The 24336-nt window shown below is 32.4% G+C and overlaps 1 protein-coding gene across 1 annotated transcript in view; it reads left to right on the top strand.

The window, feature by feature from the left end:
• LOC116770115 (protein kinase C, brain isozyme) overlaps nt 1-24336 on the top strand; it is a 102511-nt gene that overhangs the window by 49533 nt on the left and 28642 nt on the right. The gene's annotated exons all lie outside the window — the stretch shown is intronic.

Raw genomic sequence — 24336 nt, 5'->3', positions numbered from 1 at the left:
TGACATCCAGTCCTCGCGTCTATGGCGTTTGTAACCAAGAACGACGGAGCTGGTCTCTGTGTAGGCCATTTTGATGTAGTTCCACTCCGCGTTGACAGATGAATGGTCCGCTTCAAGGGCGGAGAAGCGATTTCGTAGTGATACCCTAAAGGCCTCACCTACGACTGGGTCCTGTAGTTTGTTGATCTCAAATCGTTTCCCAACCTTGGTAGTGGTGTTTGTGGGCCGAGCTACAGCTACTTTGAGTCGTACCTTGGCAACTAGAAGGTGGTGATCGCTATCGATATCCGCGCCACGACGGTTGCGGACATCAAGCAGTGATGAGCGCCATTTGGCGCTGATAGCAAGGTGGTCGATTTGATTCTTGGTGACTCCATCGGGTGAATTCCAAGTGTACTTGTGGTGATCACCATGTATAAATAATGTCCCCCCGATGGTAAGGTCGTTGTCCTGGCAGAACTCCAGGAATCTCTCTCCATTATCGTTGCGGCCTCCCAGCCCGTGTGTGCCCATGTGTCTTTGACAGCCGACGTTTTCCGTGCCAACCTTGGCATTCAGGTCCCCCATGACGATCACTATGTCTTGTTTGCGAATGTTCTTTATAGTCAGATTGAGTGCACTATAGAAATCGTCCTTGTCCTCCTCTGACGCCAAGTTTGTAGGCGCGTAACACTGAACGACGGTTATCTTGCGGGCCCTACTGTTAAACCGAGCTGTGATGATTCGCTCTGAGATAGGTTTCCAGTCCAGGAGGCTCTTCTTCGCGGTGTCAGAAAGGAGGAATCCAACTCCGTTCTCACGTACGCCTTCTTCGTCTTCCTTTCCTGAGTAAAGAAATGTAAGGCCTCCAGACAGTCGTAATTCACCAAATCCGTTTCTGCGCACTTCGCTGAGACCGAGTATCTGCAGCTTGTATCTTAGCATTTCTGCTCCTGCTTGAGCTAGTCGGCTATCCTCGCTCAGCGTTCGTACGTTCCAGCAAGCAATTCGTGTCCGTATTTTCATGCCAAATGTCTTCGTAGTTTGATCGGTCCGGTTTTGTACTGTGTTCGTTTCGCTAATCTTTTTGGATTTAGGTAAGCGAGTGATTAGCCCACTATACCCTAGCTCACTGGTGGGGCTGCCACCTTAGAGCCAGTGAGCGTGCTCGGTTTTGTCACGGGTTTCCTCCCTAGTGAGTAGGTTCTGTTTTGAGGCGCAGAATATTCGCCTTTCGCCCTGTACCCTCAGCTCAGCTGCATCCTATGGTAGCGGTCACGCGTCTGCGCGGTTGCAGCAGTTCCCAGGAGGGCCGACGGGGACGTGGGTAACTCGGACTTGCTAGGGCTCTGCGTTAGAAAGGTGTTCCGCCACTAACACTGCAGATAGTTTCTTGGCATTTTGTAGGTAATACTGTCCTCACCAACAGTGATTCCCACCAAGACTTTACCCTGCCTTCCCCCCCCAATTGTTTATTATTAAAGGACATAATTGTTAGAAAATTTTTGTATATTTTTGTATTTTTCATCCTATATTGCATAAATTACATGTTTTTATCTAAGTGTGGTATCAAAAATGCGAGGAAAATTCTGCTATTAATTAGTGATATCCGTCGCATGTAGTAGGTACTCATATAATCATGCAATAGAGTATTCGCTCTCAGTATATTTTCTGCGCCAGGAAAATAATTCATTACATATTTTAATAACAAACAGCAAGAACTCTTAAATTGTATAAAATTTTATTTAAAATATTGCATCACTTAAATATGAAACCGTATTTAAATCTGACTATCTCCACACGTAATAATCGAAAGTTTATATCGACGAATTAATGTTCATATTTAAAGTTAATTTTACAATTACGTTATCGTACAAATCTTTCGTCGATGCTGTAATTGTTCGTTATATATATATTGATCAGTTGTCAACCGTCGATAGAGACGTTTCTTGTCTCAAGTCTAGTTTGCAATTCAACAGCACGATGTAATGACTCATTCATAACTACAGCATCTCTTGCAGCAAGCCATTTGATCGTTTTTTGTTGTCTCATATCATGCCACCGTAAAGCAATAACTGTCAGTCAAGTTGAGGTATTTAGGTTGAAGTGACAAGTGGAATACGAATGCCTAAGAGGAAAAACGTGGTTTACCTAGATCGTTAGTTATATGGTTTGATTTGATGTTAAAAATCTATTTAATATATACTGACAATTTGTTGAAATTCACGTTCGCTTGTAATGTTATATTACATTAATATCTTATTTATTTTATAACTCATGTAGGAACTTCTTATAAATATACTACGTATACAAATAACTGGTATAATTAAAAAAAAAATTTTGCACTTAAATAAGTTCTCGAAATCCTCTCAATTTTATAAAAGAATGTTATAATAATAGATTGTCAAATATCTCCCTTCCGCCTTTTTGTCTTTCGAATTTGGCGGCTATGTACAAAGCGCTACAGAGCTCGTATCTGGCAATACTATACATCGTTTGACAGGTCTTGACATAACCTATAAAATGTCGCTATGCATGAATAGTTTGGATATTGTGTTCAACAGTTATAGACGTGGAAACATGGAGTTACTAACGCCGAAATTCGAGCTATTTTAAAATTTTCCTTCGTAAAGGACAAATCCGCTAGAGAAACGTTCCGTGAGATTAATGGTGTTTTGGGGGATAGTACTCTATCACTTCGAACCGTGGAGGAATGGTCTCGACGATTCAGAGCCGGTGAAAACGACACCATGGATAAGCCCGCCGGCGGAAGACCTATGAGGATAAATACCGATAAAATCTTGGAAAACATCGAGTTAGATCGACATGTAGCATCTCGTGATATCGCCCAGAAAATGGGAGTTTATCATCAAACCATCTGTAGGAGGCTGGACACTAAAAAAAAAGCTTGATGTTTGGGTGCCGCATGATTTAATGCAAAAAAACCTTCTGGACAGAATCAACGCCTGCGATATGCTGCTGAAATGGAACGAACTCGACCTATTTCTGAAGCGGATTGTGACTGGTGACGAAAAATGGATCACATACGACACTATCAAGCGAAAACTGTCGTGGTCGAAGGCCGGTAAATCGTCCCAAACAGTGGCCAAGCTCGTTTTAAGGGCCAGGAAGGTGTTGCTGTGTGTTTGTGTGGGATTTGAAGGAAATCATCCACTATGAGCTGCTCCTTCATGGCCAGACGCTTAATTCTATAATCACCTGTTTCTGTCCAAAGCGAACGCCCTTGGTAGTGTAATGTTGAACTCAAAAGAGGCTTGTGAAAAGTGACTGTCCGAGTTCTTCGCAAATAAGGAGGGGGGCTTCTACGTGAGGGGTATTATGAAATTGCCTTCTAGATGGAAACAGATTGTCGAACAAAACGGCGCATATTTGAAATAAATTCGATCATTGTAACACTTTTTATAAGGTATTGAAAAAAGAGCAAAAAAGCGGAAGGGAGATATTTGACAACCTAATTTAAGTTTTCACGATACTTCCAAGCTCCTAATAAAATTGTTAAATTAAGCATATAGTGTAGGTCGTACTGCACTTGAGACTTACTACGAATCTAACTCGTTCGAGAGATCTGTTTGTGATCGGATTTATAGTATCCCTCTGCAGTTTCGAAGACGGGTATAAAATTAAATCAAAAAGTTTATATTGAATAACATTAAACTATTATTGATTGAAGCTTATAGAAATGTTACAATGTCTTTGGATTAATTAAAGTATATCCAGCTAATGAAAATTTTCTTACCCTTAGATTTACTGTTTGCCCCGCGGTGCCCCGCCGTCGCTCGTGTAGCCGACGGGCTGTGTCATGTTGCCTTTATATTAAGTTATAATTGATATGCTCTTACTTCGCACAACGTTTTTATTATACGTAATTCGGGATATACGGTCTATGTTTCCAGGATAGCGTTGGATATTTGGACTCGGTTATATTTTCATGAGCTCCTTCTTCCCTCGCAATGCTCCTGAATAAAGTGGATATTAAGAATTAGGATCGCTTTTATATACGACGTTATTAATTACTATGTAAAAATATTCAGTGCTTATGGGTTAATTCTAATATGACCTGATCTCGACGTGGGATGTCGACCGATGAGGACCTGTCAGGTGTTGTTAATTTGAAATTATATTAAAATACATTGTCATACAAATGATACCTTTGATGGGGATTACGTTCATGTGTCAAATATTATATCTGAAGAAATATTCCTAAACGTTTGCTTTAAAGAACTTTATTACAGTGATCTGTATAAATCTGTTATAATGTAAGGAAATTCTTCTATAATGCATGAACATTTTAGATCAGTAAAAAATAAAATGTCAAATGATAAAATTTAATGTCACAATATATGTCTAAACAAAGTAAATAATAACATTGGAACAAACAACATCTTCAGTGTGAGATATTTTATGTCAACTGACGTTTTGGAGTCTTCCGGGACAAAGCTGTCCAAAACAATATGCGTGTCTTAAATTTATTTATTCATAGCACAAAGAAAAAGAATTCATCGTCTATTTTAGATAATTGGAAAAAAATCGATTTTATTCATTTTTTATTAATTTTAATTGTTTAAAGGTTTCTAGTGTACTAAAATTACCGATTATCATAGTTTATGAATTAATGAACTATTTTAAAGATTTTGTGAACAAAATCTAATGTTGTTGATGTTATTTACTTTATACTCAAAAACGTAACATATTTTCATTTCTTTTTCTATAGCAATGTGCACTGAACAACGCTTGAAAGTCATTCATTCTTTGTTGCCAAAATATTTACAAAGAATTTTAATATTTATCAAAAATATAAATCATTATTTCATAAAAAGTGGCCCGAAATTTTTTAATTTAATATGTATTTGTTCTATTTGTACTAAAATTGATTCAGTGCGAAGATATGTCAGATTTATTTTTCTAAAATTTAAACTTTCTTGTACGGTAAATGATTTGAAATTGGCAATTCCGAGGAAAAGGCTTATTGAAAGAAAACACACCGCGCAGTCTGTACGGTTATTGGAGAAAATAAATAAAGTTATTGGTACCGAAAATAAAATCTAACAGAATCTCTCGACAAAACTAACAGAATTTAAAATACCGTTATAAAATGTGATACTGTCGCATAAGCGGGGCTGTTGTTTCGGAATATAGGACCTTTCAATAAATCTAACTAAGAAAATAATGTAAGTAAATAATTTTTATAACAGGAAATGTCATATAATTGTGTTAATTCTGAACTTACAATTTGTACATACTTTTTGTTTCGATCATGTTATAATACTGATGTTCATGAGAAGACCCCCAGGCGTAAGTCCGCCTCTGTACACATAATGTATCAAGTTCTATATTATAAATGTATGTGCTTTTATGTGTGCAATAAACAGAGAACAAACGAAGATCAAGAGTCTCGTTGGCGAAGAAAATATTTGCTCGTAGGACATAGACACCTCTTTATTTATTTTTAATTACGTGTTTTCAAATTTACAACTAAATGAATCGGATGAACCTTAGCGTCGTTATTAAAGCAATGATGTACTGATTTAATTTAAAACTTTCACTTTATTAAATTTCAATATTTTTTGTATCTGGTGCTGGAAAATGTTCTGAATAATTTTCTTCACGCTGAAATTGTGCTGTTAATGCTATGTATGAGGATCAAAGTATTCATGTTAAATGATAAAACAGGCAGTATTAACATTATTATTTATATTTATTATAAATAGAAGAAATATCTAATACAAAATTAGTATTAAACTACCTATGTTTTTCATGATTTTTATCTCCTGTTCTTAGTTTTTCTCTAATATCCACAGTACGCCAGCAGTTCGTCTACGGAGCATGGTTTATCGCAACACTCGGACACCACCTGTCGCTTGCTCCGACCCATGCTGTGTGCTCGATGAGACGAGATCCATGGAAACGTCCAGCTGCTCTCCGGAATGTACTGAGGCTCGGACCTCTTTATTAAACTATTGTCACAGAGCATAGCCAGAGTCATGGCCAATCTTCTTCCACAGTAAACCTGGTCGTGACCGTGTGATGATAGCACCATGGACAGACCGATCACAAGCATGAGAATGTTCACTGTAAAGGACCTCATGTTGTTCATTGGAAGGTTGATGAAGATGTGTTTAAGGATGAAATGTTAACCGCTTTTATACGATGAAAAGTTCATTAATATTCAAATATTTTTATTCATCTGTATTAGTAAGTCTTGTCTCAAGATGTGACCTCATAAGCATCAATGTCAGTTAGTATTTTTCATATTTAAGTTTCAGTTCGACACTAAGTAATTTACAAACAAAAATTTTGATAAATTATATTTGAGATTATAATTTTATTTACCATGTAATTTATTATAGTACGCGTGTAGTGAAATTGTAATTAAATAAAACCTTCTTTTTTATCTTTTCCCTAAGGAACCGCATTCCATCTCGATTGATTTTATCGGAGATGATATAATCATAATTTGGGTTTATATATGAAATAGGAAACTGAAGTCTGACTTGTTGCTCTCAGAAGCCTTCCCTTGTCACATTTCGGCATAGTTTTGACTGGTCTTTAGCTGTATTAATTTTTAACTAGGTATAAAATATTTTTGTAACCATTTCAACAGTTGGCTAGATTTGAAAACTACTGAAATAAATTCGCTTAAATTTATTATACTGACTCAATCATGACAGCAAAATCTTGTTCATAAAAAATACAAAAAAAAAAATGTCAAAAGTATATAAATAATACAAGAAAGTTATAAAACATAGGAAATAGGAAACACTGTGTAGCAAGTACTTATATGAACTGAACAAAAAATCTCACAAAGGTTGATTGAAAGGTTGGTTTTTTTTATTAATGTGATCTTTGACTTACATATGTATGTTTTTCTTATACAAAAAATATATTTAAAAACCTTTTTGAATACCAAAGAAGACTTGGAAACCCCTTCCGATATGAGATTACCGAATATTGGCCTGTCAGATAACAGACATAGACATATTCGTATCGAAAAACCTGATTGCTTTATCCAATGATGCTTATTATTTCTAATTATATATTCAGCTTTGATCCAATTGAAAATTGTATTAGAAGAGTTACATACAGTTCTGACTAGACTTTAATCTCTACATAGTTATGAAAAAAAAACATACAATATAAATTTGGTGCCTTTATATTTCATAATGGAATTAAGAGTAATTCTATAATGATTTATATATATATATATATATTTATATATATAGGATGGCTAAGGGTAGCGTAAGGGTCTTAAAAGAAGAAAAATTTAATCAAATAATTTAAATAGCGTGATAGATGTCTACATTACACAGTAACAGAGAAAAATGCTTTGAATCTCTTCAAATGAGGGGTAATCTACGTGAAAACTTAATATTTTTGTGTAGATTTGGTTAATGACTCCATTTTTTCTTTGGTTAGAGAAAGGACAAAAGAAAGATATTCGCAAAATTTACTTGTACTGCGTTAGGTAATAAAATATATGTTCGGTAATTTGATAAACACTTTCCGGATTAATTTTATTATAAATAAAACAATAATGATGTTGATAGTTTTATCACTAGTAAATATTTTTTTTTGGTTTTACTCAAGTATTTTATGTTAGATTTTACTCGTAATATCGATTGCTGTTCATCAACCGTAGTCACGTTCAAACGAAATGACAGTTTAGTCATGATATAATAAGTGAATAAACCTTTTTTTTTAATTTTATTTAATGGTTTTGTTACCTATACTGAAATATAATTAAAATGTATACAAACTCTTACACCCCGACAACTCCGCCCAATATATATCAGATTGAATTTATCCAGTAAAGTGCTCCTGTATATTTTAATATTAATGAATTTTATCACCTATAAAAGAGCGTTCCTGTAGCTTTCAAACCATAACAAGACAAGGTTCTGTAGAGGCAAGATGAAATCTTTTACTTTAATGGTCCTTTGTGCTATGTGCTATATATCGAATGTCACTTCGCAAGGACCTGGTCAGGTTTACTGTGGAAGAAGATTGGCCATGACTCTGGCTATGCTCTGTGACAATAGTTTAATAAAGAGGTCGGAGCCTCAGTACATTCCCGAGAGCAGCTGGACGTTTCCATGGATCTCGTCTCATCGAGCACACAGCATGGGTCGGAGCAAGCGACAGGTGGTGTCCGAGTGTTGCGATAAACCATGCTCCGTAGACGAACTGCTGGCGTACTGTGGATATTAGAGAAAAACTAAGAACAGGAGATAAAAATCATGAAAATATAGGTAGTTTAATACTAATTTTGTATTAGATATTTCTTCTATTTATAATAAATATAAATAATAATGTTAATACTGCCTGTTTTATCATTTTACGTGAATACTTCGACCCCCATACATAGCATTAATAGCACAATTTCAGCGTGAAGAAAATTATTCAGAACATTTTCCAGCACCAGATACAAAAAATATTGAAATTTACTGGAGTACACCTTTGTTTCAATCACGGTTAAGATTTAGGAGATTTACATACATTATGAAAAAAAGAAGTTTAATATTTTTTTTAATAAATATTTCTTGTATTTATGGAGAATAAAAATAATTATTTATTGTTTAATATATTTGATTTATTTTATCATTTGAATATCCTTACTTACGAAAACAGAATAAATAGCATATTTATTCACAACATAACTCTACTACGATTACAAAAATATTCAAAAGCTTCTCAATAAGTCAAAATCAATATTGTTTTTGCCGGAGTGAACGGACTCGACATGGTTGGTAATTTAATTTATTGCTATATTTTTGAGACGAAATAATTGAATTCAATTAACATACATGTAATAAATATATGTTAGAAATACTATAATTTCGTAAACTTTGGTTTAAAAATTTTTGTAACTCACAAATCTTTTATGAGCGGTTGTTTAAATGTAAAACTTCTTTTTTTTCTGGTATAGGCAAATGAGTTTTGACGTTCCTAAAATTTATGAGCACAATGTCGATTAGGCAGGCAGACGCTGTGTTCTAGAGTTTGTAAGTTCGAACACCGCTCGCGTCTTAATTTTTTTTTTAAATATTGCTATTGACTTGAATTTTAATTTACAATATCAAACTTTTGATGCAATATCTGAGACTTCAGATAAAATTACTGATATTCTACCTATAAAGTATACCTAGTACTACTACTATTTTCTTGATGTTAAAGTTGGCAAACGAGCAGACGGCCTACTTGGTGGGAAGTAGTCACCGTCAACCATGGACATCTGCAACATAAGAGAGGTTGCGAATGCGTTGTTGTTGGGGAAGGAGAAAAGGGTGGGAATAGGGAAAGGGTTTGTCTCACTCATGGGACGAAACGCAGCCATTAAAGACTACTTCACGGCGATCTTTTGTGAGGGGGCAGTACTTTCCCGATAAACTCTCACACTTCTCGCTTACATGATATTTCTTTTGTATATTGCCTTAAATACTTATATTTCTCATAGACCATACCTGACACAAGAGTCACTGTACTAATACTGCTCACCTTCTGAGATATGTGAGGGGCAAAAGGGGAGAAAAAAATTAATTCTCCTCGCCAGCTCATACCTTACTCACACAATGATGTAACAAAAATAGATAAAATGAAAAATCTTATTACCAATATACACAAGAAATTTAACATTAATATTAGAACCTAGAAACTAGTATTTATAATGTAATAGATGTGTTAATGATAAAACTAGAAAATGAGTTAGACGCTGAATAGGACACGGAATTTGAAAGGGGGTAATAAAGAAGATAGGGATTAATTTTATAGTGTAATGATACGTAACGCAAATAATTTTTTTATTTAGTGATTAAGACATTTTTATTTTATACCTTTCAAAGCTTACTTCTTTTTAAATATCTAGTTTTAAGACGAGGACCGTATAAGCGTTCAACTCCTGGCGGGTAGTTGTTATGTTACAACACCTGATAGTTTTTCGAACTAAATCTGACACTTTCAACACATAACGTGACGAGTAACAAGAAATATCTTACGGTAATATCTTGTATTTTCATGCATTACTCCTGAAAGAAACTGGTTTACCCAATTAAAATAACTAAATTAATTGTAAAGAAGGCTAGCGTGTAAAGACATGTGAGCGTAACTATTAATATTGCATTTGTTTTATAAAGCTTGAAGAAGAAATGTGTAGCTTAATATTTAATTCACCTCTCTTTATAAAATATTTTTTTGCAACAAATTCCTTTAACTAAAAGTTGGACTATATTGTACTTGTCTATGACTTAGAATATCATAAATAATTTCGACGAAAGATACTCAATTTTCCTTGAAATAGACTGTCTTTGACTTGTGTTCTGCAAAGACGCTTGATGCACGTCATCCTAATCTTAATAAGTCTACGAGTATTTAGTAATCGTTTATCATTAAAATTAAATAATCCTTTCCCATCGTTTATTTTATATTTACAGTTAAAAAAAAAAACTTCTTAAGTGATATTTGTTTTAAATGTGTTTAGTGTGTATGTATCAACTTCTGATAATTTTGATCGTATTTCTGAGCTAGAATTCCCGTATATCTGACATAAAGTTTCAATACTAAGTGTCTAACTTCTCGGAAACTTCTCTTAATCCTTAAACTTTATCATATCAATCTTTGCTAGACCGTACTATGAACGAAGGTCTTATTTTTTCATTACTGTAATAACAATAAATCAATATGAAAAAGACAAAGGAAAATTATAAAATGAAAGCTAGACTCAAATAGATGCAATGAATCATTATATTTATTATTTTAAAGCGTTTGTTTGTAATTACAGTATTTACACTATTTTTGTCAATGTATGTCTATTTTTGATGTTATAGATATTATATTCCACAATAAGACAGAAGTACTTCTTCACTGCAGGGTTTATCACAGCACTCTGATGCTACGCCAACCAGTCTCTTATACCTGTTGATACGGTCGCTGTCCAACCGAAAATGTCTGAACCAGGGCCATTCATTCTCTTCGGAGATGGTGTTGTACTCTGGTAGAGACTTCTTCATCACGTTCTGACCTTTCATTTCGCAAAGCCTTGCGATGACATCAGCCAAGTGTCGACCACAATAAATCTGCCCACGATTGTGAGCATGAGCCATTTCTAATGCAGTAACAAAAGCCAAGACGACTATAACTGCATTTGACTTCATGGTTTGATTTTGAACTCAAGTCTGATATCTTTCCAAAGTCTCAGCGGCTTTTGTAGGTCGTAATGTTCATTAATATTCAAATATATGGTGGGCATCCTTCGGAGATAATATGTCACGATCATTATGTGTTTAATCGAGCAAATAACTTGACTTTATCTAATTTACATAATTCATTCATTCATCATGATTGTATTTTAATTATTATAGTCTTCTACAAACTTTACCGTTTACCATTGCTATTCAGTCACGTGGGAGAATTTTGACATTTAAACGAAACGTTCAATTTAAAAGTTTAAGTCTCTTGTAATAAATGACAGAAAATAGAATACTTGAATGAGGAGGTCTACTCACTCTTTTAAAGACTTTTATTGAATATATAAATTTGTGAATGAATCTTTATCAATGAAACTGTGACTATTAAAGTGACAAAATAATGAAATGTATTTTTTTTTAAATCCAACGTAATAACATGAACAAAAAGCCAACTCAAGCTACTGCGCGTACTAAAAGAAATTTTTGAAAATATATTACGAAAATTTTATTAATATAACCCGCCCTCACCGATGTCTCATCCCAAGCATATCATTTTGACAATATAGTATATGCGTATGTTTTCATTCAAATAAAATTGCTAGATATTTATTTGAGTCTCCTATAACAATAGATATTTTTACTGTATGAATATCTGATGTAATCTTGAATGTAATAAAAAAAAAATACTTATATAAGCTTAAAAAACAACAAAGAAACTAAATTATCAAGAAATATTTTTCCTTTATCTTATAACACAAAAACATGTATCCATGATCTGTATGATGTGACTTCAAACAAATGCAATTATTATCCCTTTTTGAAAAGAAATAATATGGCATGTAAAAACAAAATGATATTTATTTTTTTAGATCAAAGTTACATTTCTGGAAACTTACACCAGAATCCGTTTAATAGTTATTGCGTAAAAGAGAAACAAACATCAATACATTCAGCCAAAAAAAAAAAACACCAACTGTCGCATTGGTTATATTAGTAGGATGGCAAGAACGATGTTACAATCAATATGTTGTTTAAAATTTTGCCATCAATTTAATCAACGTATAATAAATATATAATTATATGTAAAAAATATTTTTTGACGTTGCTTCTTCATAATTCAGGTACATTTATTCCACTTTACAGAATAGCGAATATTTTAATATTAATGAGCTCTAACAAGTATAAAACAATTTATGTTCTATCTTCAGCATCACATCAAAGGTAAACTCTGTAGAGGCAAGATGAAATCTTTTACTTTAATGGTCCTCTTTGCTATGTGCTATATATCGAATGTCACTTCGCAAGGACCTGGTCAGGTTTACTGTGGAAGAAGATTGGCCATGACTCTGGCTATGCTCTGTGACAATAGTTTAATAAAGAGGTCTGAGCCTCAGTACATTCCCGAGAGCAGCTGGACGTTTCCATGGATCTCGTCTCATCGAGCACACAGCATGGGTCGGAGCAAGCGACAGGTGGTGTCCGAGTGTTGCGATAAACCATGCTCCGTAGACGAACTACTGGCGTACTGTGGATAATAAAGACAGATTTGGAACTCTGACGATAAATATTTGTAAATATGAACAAATGAACTGTGGTTTTCACATATTATTGTAAAAACAGAGCTCTCTCATCTATTTATTTGTATGGTTTTTACTATACTTTTTCACTTTCTGACCAGACATGAAATATATAATTTTTGTTAAACTTATTTTAATCTCTCTCTCTCTCTCCCTCTCTCTCTCTCTCTCTCTCTCTCTCTCTCTCCTCGCGAAAAAGGATTCTATTTAAAAATTATGATGTTTTACATGTTTTCATACTGATAAAGAAGAATCAAAGTAATTATTTCATAAAAAGAGCATTTTTCTTCCAAGGACCGGCGTCAACATCTGTACTCTGTGTCATGTGATTTTATACATTGTGTATATGACACACGTGATACGTATGTGTCAAGTTGAATTTCAGGATAAATTACAGCCTTTGGTTTGTTCTGACGTCTCAGCTACGTTATTGTACAACTTTATCAAAAACAGTTCTGTGAATTTCATGGAAAGGTGCGACAAACACCCATATAGCAGTATTGCTAAATGGGTGTTATATATATGTGGATGTATGTATGTGTATACATCCTAACAAATTTTGGCAGTTATAATATCAGTATAGTATCAGTTCACTAGTAACTTTCGGACCTGTTACCTAATAAGTTTGTTCCGTGGCTGTACGATGCTACAAAAATCTATAGGGTTTATTAAATTAATATGTTATGAAGTTCAATCAATGACCTGGTTCATAAAACATTCATGAATTGTAACGTCTGGGTGTTTCCTATCCCGAGTACAATGTCCCGTGGGCATTATTCTTATATCATCTTATTCTTTTTAAAGTTTCTGGATTAAGCTTACATATTTATAATACAAGGAGACTAATTTACGTTTGATATTATTAGAATAATAAGAAACCATTCAATTTTGTTTGGATTTTCTAAATAACATTTTTTTTTAGTTTTCCGTCCTTTTTGAATTAGGATATCTAATATAAGCATTTATTTATTCACGCATATGTATATTAATTTTGATTTGAAATTAAGTAACTTTTAAGTACCATAGAGAATTCGAACTTTTCAATTTATCTTTCATTTTTGTGATTGTTAGGAGATAATTTCGAAAAATTAACCACCCTACAGATATTTTTCGGAACATCATACTTCTGGCTGGCCCCATACAAATTTTAGATTAATTAATTTAGCTGCTTCTGGGAGAAGTTATGAAAAACAAAAAATTATTTAGAAATTATACTTGTTTTAGGTTTCTTTCAGCAAAAGTTTTTGAGGAAGAAATTAAAACAATATTTGTTAGCTTTCGTATCTATTTATTTTTTACAAAAATCACTTAAAAAGTACCGACTCGAACTCGAATGTCCCTTAAGTTTACATATTAACATTTAAGAAATTCGTATTTTTTTTACTTTGTTTGTTATAAAATTCATTATTTCAGTTAATTTCAAAATCTTAACTTAACATTATCAAAATAATATTAAAACCGTAGTTAAATAAATCGAGTAAAGCACAAATATATGTCATCCTTTTCTGTATTTAATTTATTTTTTAACATTTGTTTTGAAGGTTAAGATTGTGCCCATATTATATCAAATGACAGTTCATTTAACGTTTCCTCCAGTGATCCAAAGATGACGTGGAGTCATGCGATTGATAGTTTTGGCAAAAACAATGGATAAATCCTTACCTGATTATATTTTATTCTTGACAGATACCTAATAGCTTTTCTTTAAAATAAATCCATACTAATATTATAAACGCGAAAGCAACTCTGTCTGTCTGTCTGTTACTCAATCACGCCTAAACTACTGAACCAATTTGCACGAAATTTGGTATGGAGATATTTTGATGCCCGAGAAAGGACATAGGCTACTTTTTACCCCGGGAAAATGACGCATTCCCATGGGAAAATTCAGGTGGGCCGATCGCTTTTACGCCTAAAATATTGAACAGATTTAAATGAAATTTGGTAAGGAGATAGTTTGAGACTTGAGAAAGGACATGATTTACTTTTGACCGCTGGAAAACAACGTATTCCCATGGGAAAATGTACTTTTCTGGGCAAGGAAGGAAAAACAAAAAAACATCGTATATAAAAATGTATTGCAGTAACCTATCTTCTTCTTAAAATGTATTAACCTAACCTATAACAATCACACTTAGTATGGCCTCATCCCATCTCGGCACAATTCAAACATACGTACAAAAAAGTACAAGGCACGGGTAAAGGCTATATATTACTTATTCTGAAATTTACGCGGACGAGGTCGCGGGCAAAAACTAGTTTACATATAAAAGTGATAAACTGTTGCGATTTATTCGGAATTGTTTTATAAGCAACAAAAGCTATTAGTTGATGCGATTTTATTTTATTTTTATTACATAAATAGCAATTTGGAACTTTCAAAATCGAAGCAATTATCAAGAACCTATATGACAAAAACATTCAAAATAGAAATACTTGCTTATTGAAAAACTAAAACAAAGGGCTGCTATATTTAAAATATCAAAATTATTCTGCTACAAATAAATTGCGGCTTCTTAATGTAATGAAACACGAGAACAAGAAAGTAATTCATCGATAAATATTTCAAAAATCTTACCATGATTTATAATTTAATATTCGAAATATCTTTAAAATTTTAAAACACACGTAAAATAATATAAATTTTTACTTGTATGACTTTGGTTGCATAAATTTTTGTATTATCTTCGCAGCTTCGTAACTAAAGTCAAGGAATTATTTATTGGAGCGCTCTCAAAAACATAAAGCTATTTCAATAATATATTCATTTATATTCATACATAGAATATTATGCTACACAATATATCTTCTTCTATAACCGTCAGTATGAAAATTATTCAAGACAAAGTTTTTGTAACAGAGTCATTGCTTCTCAAGTATCGCTGTGCTGCAGTGACTGTTTACTTGCTGCTTGCTGTATTCCTGCAACTGAAACATATCAGATCGTAACTTATCATGACATGAACCAAAAAAAACTTTATACAGTTGAGTACCTCCTTAAGATAATGAATAATTCTTTTAATCATAATGGCCATACTCTGCTATTACCTGAGATAAATTGCTCAATCCTTTTGTATCATTCATTTTCATTCAAACAATCTTAATTTTCCTGAGTTCCTTGTATTCTCTTAATTTTTTTATGACACTGAAATTTTTACACAATTTGTTGAGTGTCTTTACATCATAGAACAAATAATTGATAAAACCAACTGTTTTTATTGTAAAACATTTTATACCAACATTTAGGCGTTTACAATGTCTGATATACGACAAGCTCCATTCAATAATATATCAGAATAAATTAATCCAGCCAAGTGCTTTTCGTATATTTTAATATTAATGAATTTTATCACCTATAAAAGAGCGTTCCTGTAGCTTTCAAACCATAACAAGACAAGGTTCTGTAGAGGCAAGATGAAATCTTTTACTTTAATGGTCCTTTTTGCTATGTGCTATATATCGAATGTCACTTCGCAAGGACCTGGTCAGGTATACTGTGGAAGAAGATTGGCCATGACTCTGGCTATGCTCTGTGACAATAGTTTAATAAAGAGGTCGGAGCCTCAGTACATTCCCGAGAGCAGCTGGACGTTTCCATGGATCTCGTCTCATCGAGCACACAGCATGGGTCGGAGCAAGCGACAGGTGGTGTCCGAGTGTTGCGATAAACCATGCTCCGTAGACGAACTGTTGGCGTACTGTGGATATTAGAGAAATCATCGTAATTTGAATGAAAATGTACATTAAAAGTAGTATATAATTCAGGATTACATTATTTAACTTATGTAAAATTACTACATTATTTAACTTATGTAAAATAATTTTACAATATATTCATAAAATAAATCGACTTATCCCTAATATTTATATTGTATATTATAAAACTGTATATCAAATAAAATATGAATAAATTAATTCCACATTGAAAGTTATTAAAACGTTTCTATGAAGCTTACCCCGGTATTTATTCATTTTTTCGGGCTAGGTTCAGTAATTGAATTTCACCCTCTTGCCTATTGGCAGATTGATCTAATATTTGAAACACACCTGATCCGATGACAATACAATTTAATTCAGCGTCAATGCAAAATTTGTATTGCTTCTGTTTTAATTGCGGATAACTTGTTTTTTCTAATAAGTTCTTAGTATGTATATTGAATAATTAGGTAAGATTAGTCTAATACATCATGCCAAAAAAATCTGATGGACCATAGCTTCATATTGTCCTTTTAAATGAGACTTTTATCGTAATTTTCCTTGAAATAGTTTTCACCGAAGTTTAATTACTTTTGTTCTTTATTTTGTTATGGACTTGTTCTTTTCCGAAATGTAACTCAACATTGCGGTCTGAGGCTATATATATAAGGACGGAAATTGTTTGAGCAAGATAAAATATGTGGTCGACTTGAACAGTTTTTGGATTATGTCTGAGAGATTGTAATTATAAGTAAGAAAACGTAGGTTAGGGCGGAATCGAAGTGAGGAAAATGAATATATGATTAAAATATGGCTCGTCCCTTGATTCTATTTTCTGCAAAAGAACCATGCCCTAGATTCGTCAGGAATATGTTGTGGTGTGTGGTAACCAACACCTGTGGCTGTTTTTCTTAGTATATGGACCTTTTTTGTCCATTAAAATAACTTCAATACATTATTTGGTTATAATATAAAAATTTTACAATATGCTCATTAAAAATTGAATGAAGTAATCATATCTCTTTTACACAAATGCAGGAGAGATATATTTTTTAAATTTCTGTACATGTACTAAGAGTGACACAAATGATCACAAAGGTATTTTAAAGAAAATAAATATTTTTTTCTATAGAGTGTTTGTCAACGTAATTGTCTTTGAAAAAATATCTTTTCCTTCACTCTAAAAACGCCATGACAAAAAAGTCATCATCGCACTATAAAGATAAAAATTTTTGCTTCCGAGTTGTCCCTGTTGCCGAGAAAAGAAGTATAAGGCACTGAGAAGTAGCTTCGTGAAATATAAAGGACCAGAGCCCCTAATATCTCCGCTAGGTCGCTGTAATATCTTAAGTAGAATTTAAGTTCATGTAGATGTATTTAATAATAGGCCTAAATTATTTTTCCGTTTTGATATTTTTCCAGATTTTTCAAAGGCCACTGCAAAAAAAAGGCTACACTTTAATGTTTAAAGTACATACTTAACTAACAAATGTAAAAAAAATCTACTGAAATAATTACAGTTCCTTTCGTGTGTAATATCTTTGCCGATAGTAAGCGTTTAAAAATTGTTGAAACTTATATGACCAGTTATTAATAGATTTTTTTGTGTTTTAACCACATATGTAAGCAGGCAAACGAGACAGTGGTTCTTAATTTTTAGATTATAGAAAAACATCAATTAAGATAATGCTAACAATTGGGGGAAAATGACAAAAACAGGTTAATCAGAATCGCATTTATTTTAAATATATTTTCATTAAATTTAATACACCTTTGGTTTTTATGTCATATGCCAAAACTTTTAAGAATGTTATAAAAATTACATTAAGGTACAGTACGATAATAGTACTTCTTCACTGCAGGGTTTATCACAGCACTCTGATGCTACGCCAACCAGTCTCTTATACCTGTTGATACGGTCGCTGTCCAACCGAAAATGTCTGAACCAGGGCCATTCATTCTCTTCGGAGATGGTGTTGTACTCTGGTAGAGACTTCTTCATCACGTTCTGACCTTTCATCTCGCAAAGCCTTGCGATGACATCAGCCAAGTGTCGACCACAATAAATCTGCCCATGACTTTCCGCTGTTCCAAACATAATGAGGAGAGCAAAGAAGACAAACATTGCACGAAACTCCATGGCTTGATGTTGTTTTTGATTTTGATGAAGTTGTAAAACAATTGGGCCTTATATAGGTGGTTGTGATGATTAATATTCAAATATATGGCATTCACTTTACATAATTATCAGTCAACCGACTTTGGAGAAAATATCGCGATGTACACATTCGTCAGAACACCCACGTGTATTAATAATATGTAAAAATATCTGAAAGCTACCCCATGATGTGTCGTAACCACAAATCAGTTTCAATTTGTCCAGTTGAGTGAATCTTGTATATATTAATATCGCCGAGCCCCATAACCTTTATAAGAAGTGATTCTTTGGGTTTGACACCATTACATCGAGTGATTATCAGAAGACAAGATGAAACTTACCCTTTTCTTGATTTCTGCGCTAATATCACTATCAATGGTAACTTCTCAAGGTCCGGGTCAAGTTTACTGCGGAAGAAGATTGGCGATGACTCTGGCAATGCTCTGTGACAATAATTTAATCAAGAGGTCCGAGCCTCAGTACATTCCCGAGAGCAGCTGGACGTTTCCATGGATCTCGTCTCATCGAGCACACAGCATGGGTCGGAGCAAGCGACAGGTGGTGTCCGAGTGTTGCGATAAACCATGCTCTGTAGACGAACTGCTGGCATACTGTGGATATTAAAAGATTTTCTAAATTATTATAAAAATTATGAAATAAATTGAGTGGACCTATACAAAAAGCTTTGAATATCTTTTTATTTTTCACATATAAATAAAGTAAATGAAATAAGAACATTATAATATTACATATAATCATCGTGACTTGTATTTACTACAATAGGAATAGAATTGTAAACTTCATTAAAAAAGTTTCTTCTTACCATCAAGGGGTTTAGATAATTTAATTATCTTCTAAAAGTCCTAAAAGCAATAGACAGTTGACATCGGATGCAGCTGTTGCCATCTCCGTTGTCAGATTTAATTAATTTAAGTACAGCCATAATTCACAAAACTGCAAGGACTTTATTTTAGTTTGGTGAAACTTGGGGTTTCTATTTCAAACTTGATTGAATTACGTACATAAAAACTGTAAATTCCAAGAGTTTATCATATAGTAAGATTGCAATAGTAGCTATTTAAAAATAGGGTAGAAAGAAAAAACCAGACCTCCTGAATGAAATTGCTTGAATAGTCTGGTGTTAGTTAAAGTGGGTACTTATTAAAATATTTTTATTATATGATGTTAGAAAATTTTGTTGAAAGTCAATGCATTACACTGTTTTGTTCCTATTTTTTTGTAGTAATCTTGTTACAATTGTCACAAAAAACTTGTATAAAATAACATGTATCCGGTTTAGAAACTATCAGTCACTTATGTATAGATTTATGCACATATTTCTTTAAACATGAAAATTTTTAAAGTAAGCATTCGTTACTATTACGCAAATGTGATACATAAAAAGAAATATTTACACTTATATTCCCAAAACACTTCCTTTTATTTTTTTCCTTTCGTTTACGAGTAATTGTGTTTTTTTTTTCTTTTATTAAATTTTTTCACTTTGTTTTTAACAGTGAATGAAAGGTAAAACCACCGTTTAACATCATTTGCTAATCAAAAGAACAAATTTCAGAGTGCTTCTGTTGAAGACACGTTACGAAAAGTATGAAAGCAAAGCAAAGCAAAGCAATTGTAAATATGAAAATTTTAATAGCATAACAAAAAAACAAATTTTTACTTTCAAAACGTTATTCAAGCAAGCAATGCTATTTCTACATATATAAAAAAGTACCCCAAACGAAAATTCTCTTAATATTCTGAAATTATGTCTTAAATAATGTTCTTTCAAATAAAATAATATTTATTGTCAAATATTATTTCAATTATGCCTCACATCGAATTACATTCCAAATGCGTTTAAGATGTGCCACAGACGTCTCATTCCTTTATTTTTATCTGAAGATGAATGTCTGAACTCCCTAATTAATTATCCCCTCGATCATTAAACGTTTTTGCTGATCTGCTATCGGATATTAAGCTTTTAATTATACAAGAAAAAAAAAACAAGTATCTTCGAAATTTCTCAAGTCTTTATTTTACATTAAATAAACTAAAAGACCCTTTAAAACAATATGAAGCATTGTTTTAAAAGCAGTTTATTTCATTACAATCTTTCAAAAAAAACACATTATAAATGTCAATGCTTACAGTCTAGTCTCTCCGTCACCGTTTACTTACGGATAGTATTTTCGAAAAAATAAAATTATATTCGTTGCAAACGAAAACTTTATAAGAAAATAAAACATTACTTCATATTATTGGTGCAGCTCTTTATCTATTTATTTGTAACATTTAACTATATTTTTTTATTATCGTTTCATAAATATCTAGTTTGTGTCATAAGCAAAACTTTTAAAACATCGGAATAACCGTAGAAGTAAAGCCTCAACCTCACGTGAACATTTGAAAATCTTACATGTTTACATTTATACAATTTATAATGAAAATTAGGACAAGACAACATATGGGATTAAATTAGTTGATAAGTACCAATAATGTCTTGGATATGTTTCAACGTTTTCAAAAATAATTATAATATTTATTAATTTTCACTTTATGAATAGCAAATATTTCCTCGACTGAAAGTTAATATAACAAAATTTATTAATACTTGTACCGAGTTATTTAAATGTATTGTCTTAAGTGACTTCAAAGTATTATATAAACATTTCATAATTTTTATTTAACCAAATCACTTTGAAGGGAGCACATTTATTTCATTTTGGTTTCCTGTTGGATGTTGGTTTTAATTTTTTGTATTTTTTTTTTATTTCATTATTTTAAGTGAAGAGAGGATCTAACAAAGATGCTCCTCGAATGAACAGACGACGGTTACTTAAATAGAAAAATGGTAGACGGTAACGTTTAGAAATAAAATTAAAACGAATGAAAATTAACATATTATTAAACGAATTTAGATGAAGTTTGACATCAATAAATAGGAAACTGGACTGCTAAAACGGAGCAGCTGGTATTATTTTGTGATTTCACAAGTGATTACGATTATCGAAAGTTCTCCTTTCCTTTCTAATTTTGTTGTATTCATGTTGGAATACTCCTGTCCAAAAAAAAGATATCAAAATTGGTTCATAAAGGAATGAGCTATCACTAAACACAAAAAATATTCGTTCAAATTTAGTAACCTAATTTTCTGTGAAAAAACACCGACTGGTAAAATTCTATTCAGAATTTGGAAGCAAAACTTTCCTGTAATAATCATGTGATGTAATAATCATATAATTTAAAAGTGCTTGTGAATGTTAGTTGAGGATATATTATTTTAATAAATTTTTAAGCTTTAGATTCGTAATAAACTTGCAGGTTTTTCTAAATATTCTAAAAAAATATAAATTCATATGAACAAAAGCAGTAAGTTACCTACTTGTGATGTGGAAATAAGTGTCAGAATAATATTATAATTTTGTTTATTTTCACCTAAATGACGTCACATCAAAATAATATCTCCTACTAGAGATAATGAATATTTGAATATTAATGAACTTTTCATCGTATAAAAGCGGTTAACATTTCATCCTTAAACACATCTTCATCAACCTTCCAATGAACAACATGAGGTCCTTTACAGTGAACATTCTCATGCTTGTGATCGGTCTCTCCATGGTGCTATCATCACACGGTCACGACCAGGTTTACTGCGGAAGAAGATTGGCCATGACTCTGGCTATGCTCTGTGACAATAGTTTAATAAAGAGGTCCGCGCCTCAGTACATTCCCGAGAGCAGCTGGACGTTTCCATGGATCTCGTCTCATCGAGCACACAGCATGGGTCGGAGCAAGCGACAGGTGGTGTCCGAGTGTTGCGATAAACCATGCTCCGTAGACGAACTGCTGGCGTATTGTGGATATTAAACTAATCGTAGTTTTCTTCATATAATAAATAAATCTTTATTAATTTAAAAATATATCTTTAAAAATTACGAAATGTAGTTTTTGTTTCATACATAATGAAATGTATTTATTTAAAAAAAGTTTTTCTACAACTGAACGTTTGAATATCGGACTCTTGAAACAGTTCGTAATAAGAGTGACTGTTTTTGAAAGAAGAAACAGTTGAATTTGAAATGGCAATGAGTATTTTTTTTTGCAACTAATTACTTATCTGTTAAGACCTCTTACGTCAAATGTAACAAATTTTCCATCCGAAGCTGAAACTAAACTTAAATGATTTTCTATTTAATCTCATCTAGTAAATTTACATACAGATGATATGTGTTAAGGAAAAGGCTTTTAAAATTTTGCAACAAAAATGTCGCTGTCAGGATTTTATCTCATTAAAATTGTCTACGGAATCTCCAAGCAAATAGAAAAAGTATTTTACTTGCCTTATTTAAATTATTTATGTATAAATATCTAAATGTTGTTACGAAATTAAATCGGTTTTGTTTTTGTCGGATGAATTTTAATACAAAAAAAAAACAAATTAAATCTTTGATCATCATTTGTCAGCATTTAATTTATATAAATGACTAGAACATAAATATTTATTGAAAATTTTATCTTCAATATTTGAAGGATTCAATTGAAAGTTTTTATAATTAAACGAAATTTCAAAAATTGTTACGAGTAATATAAAAAAATGCTCGCGGGCACGCAAAATGAAAGAAAAAATAATTTAATTCGCGTTGTTACCATAGCAATCACATTCTAAATGGAATGATGTATATTCCGGTCGAGTTAGTTAACGACATGGGATATTTTCCACCAATTATAGAATTCTAACAAACATTTAATCTATTTCATGCCCGAGATGTGTGAAGTAGCTTTATTTCGCATGTGTGAAATAGCTTTACTTTGCCAGCCTCGCTGACTTTTCTCCCTAATTGCTCCATTCACTAAACATGAAATGCATGTCTCAGTATTAAGTTAATAAGTGAGTCGTTATACATGGTGTTGGGTAAATTACGAGCAAAAAGTTTAAACCGGAGATAACTGGTTACCGTAAAAATATAATTAGTTTGATTAAACGCATATGTAAGGTAATGTGAAAAATTTTTATATTTGTGTTTTTTTTTTTAATTCTCTTTTATTTAAAAAAGAAACATATTGTATCATTTAAGATAATGATTAGTTCGTAGTAGCATAAAGAAGTAAATATTCTTCTTTATTGTTACAAGGAAATTAATCTCGGCCACGTGTCTTTATTCGTATTTAATATTCACATTATGCTAATTTGTCGTAATAGGCTCCCACTGTAATAATAGTCATACTAATATTACTTCCATGTATTGAGTTTTTCTTGAACAAAATATTCTGGAGCTAGATTTGTTCTATATATAAATTCTCAAAGAAGAAACATCGAACACTTGCTGGTCCTTAAAGAAAATGAAAGAGAAAATAATTGTTCTCCAGACGTCGCCTCGTGAATGTTATTTATCGTGTACCTGGAGTAACTTACAGCGGTCATAAATATTGTTCCATACACCTTTTCATTCCAATCCAGAATAAAACCAGGCTATTTTTTACTTAACCTAACATTTTTGTGTATTTATATTATTCATAATTAAATATTTGCCTATACTATCTCGCGTATTTGTTAGAGTAATAGACAAACTATTCATTGCTTTAAATTATGTTTAATTACAAAAAAAAATGTACAAGGAAAATAGATTTTAATTTAATTTAGTCTATAAAAAAATCTCATTGTACAAGAACGAATATCTTTTCCCAGCGTCTGTTACAGACATATTAAAGTAATTGCTCACTG

This window comes from Danaus plexippus (assembly GCF_018135715.1).
Source record: "Danaus plexippus chromosome 13 unlocalized genomic scaffold, MEX_DaPlex mxdp_15, whole genome shotgun sequence".
NCBI classification, from domain to species: Eukaryota; Metazoa; Arthropoda; class Insecta; order Lepidoptera; family Nymphalidae; genus Danaus; species Danaus plexippus.
This window is presented reverse-complemented; position numbering and strand designations above follow the sequence as displayed.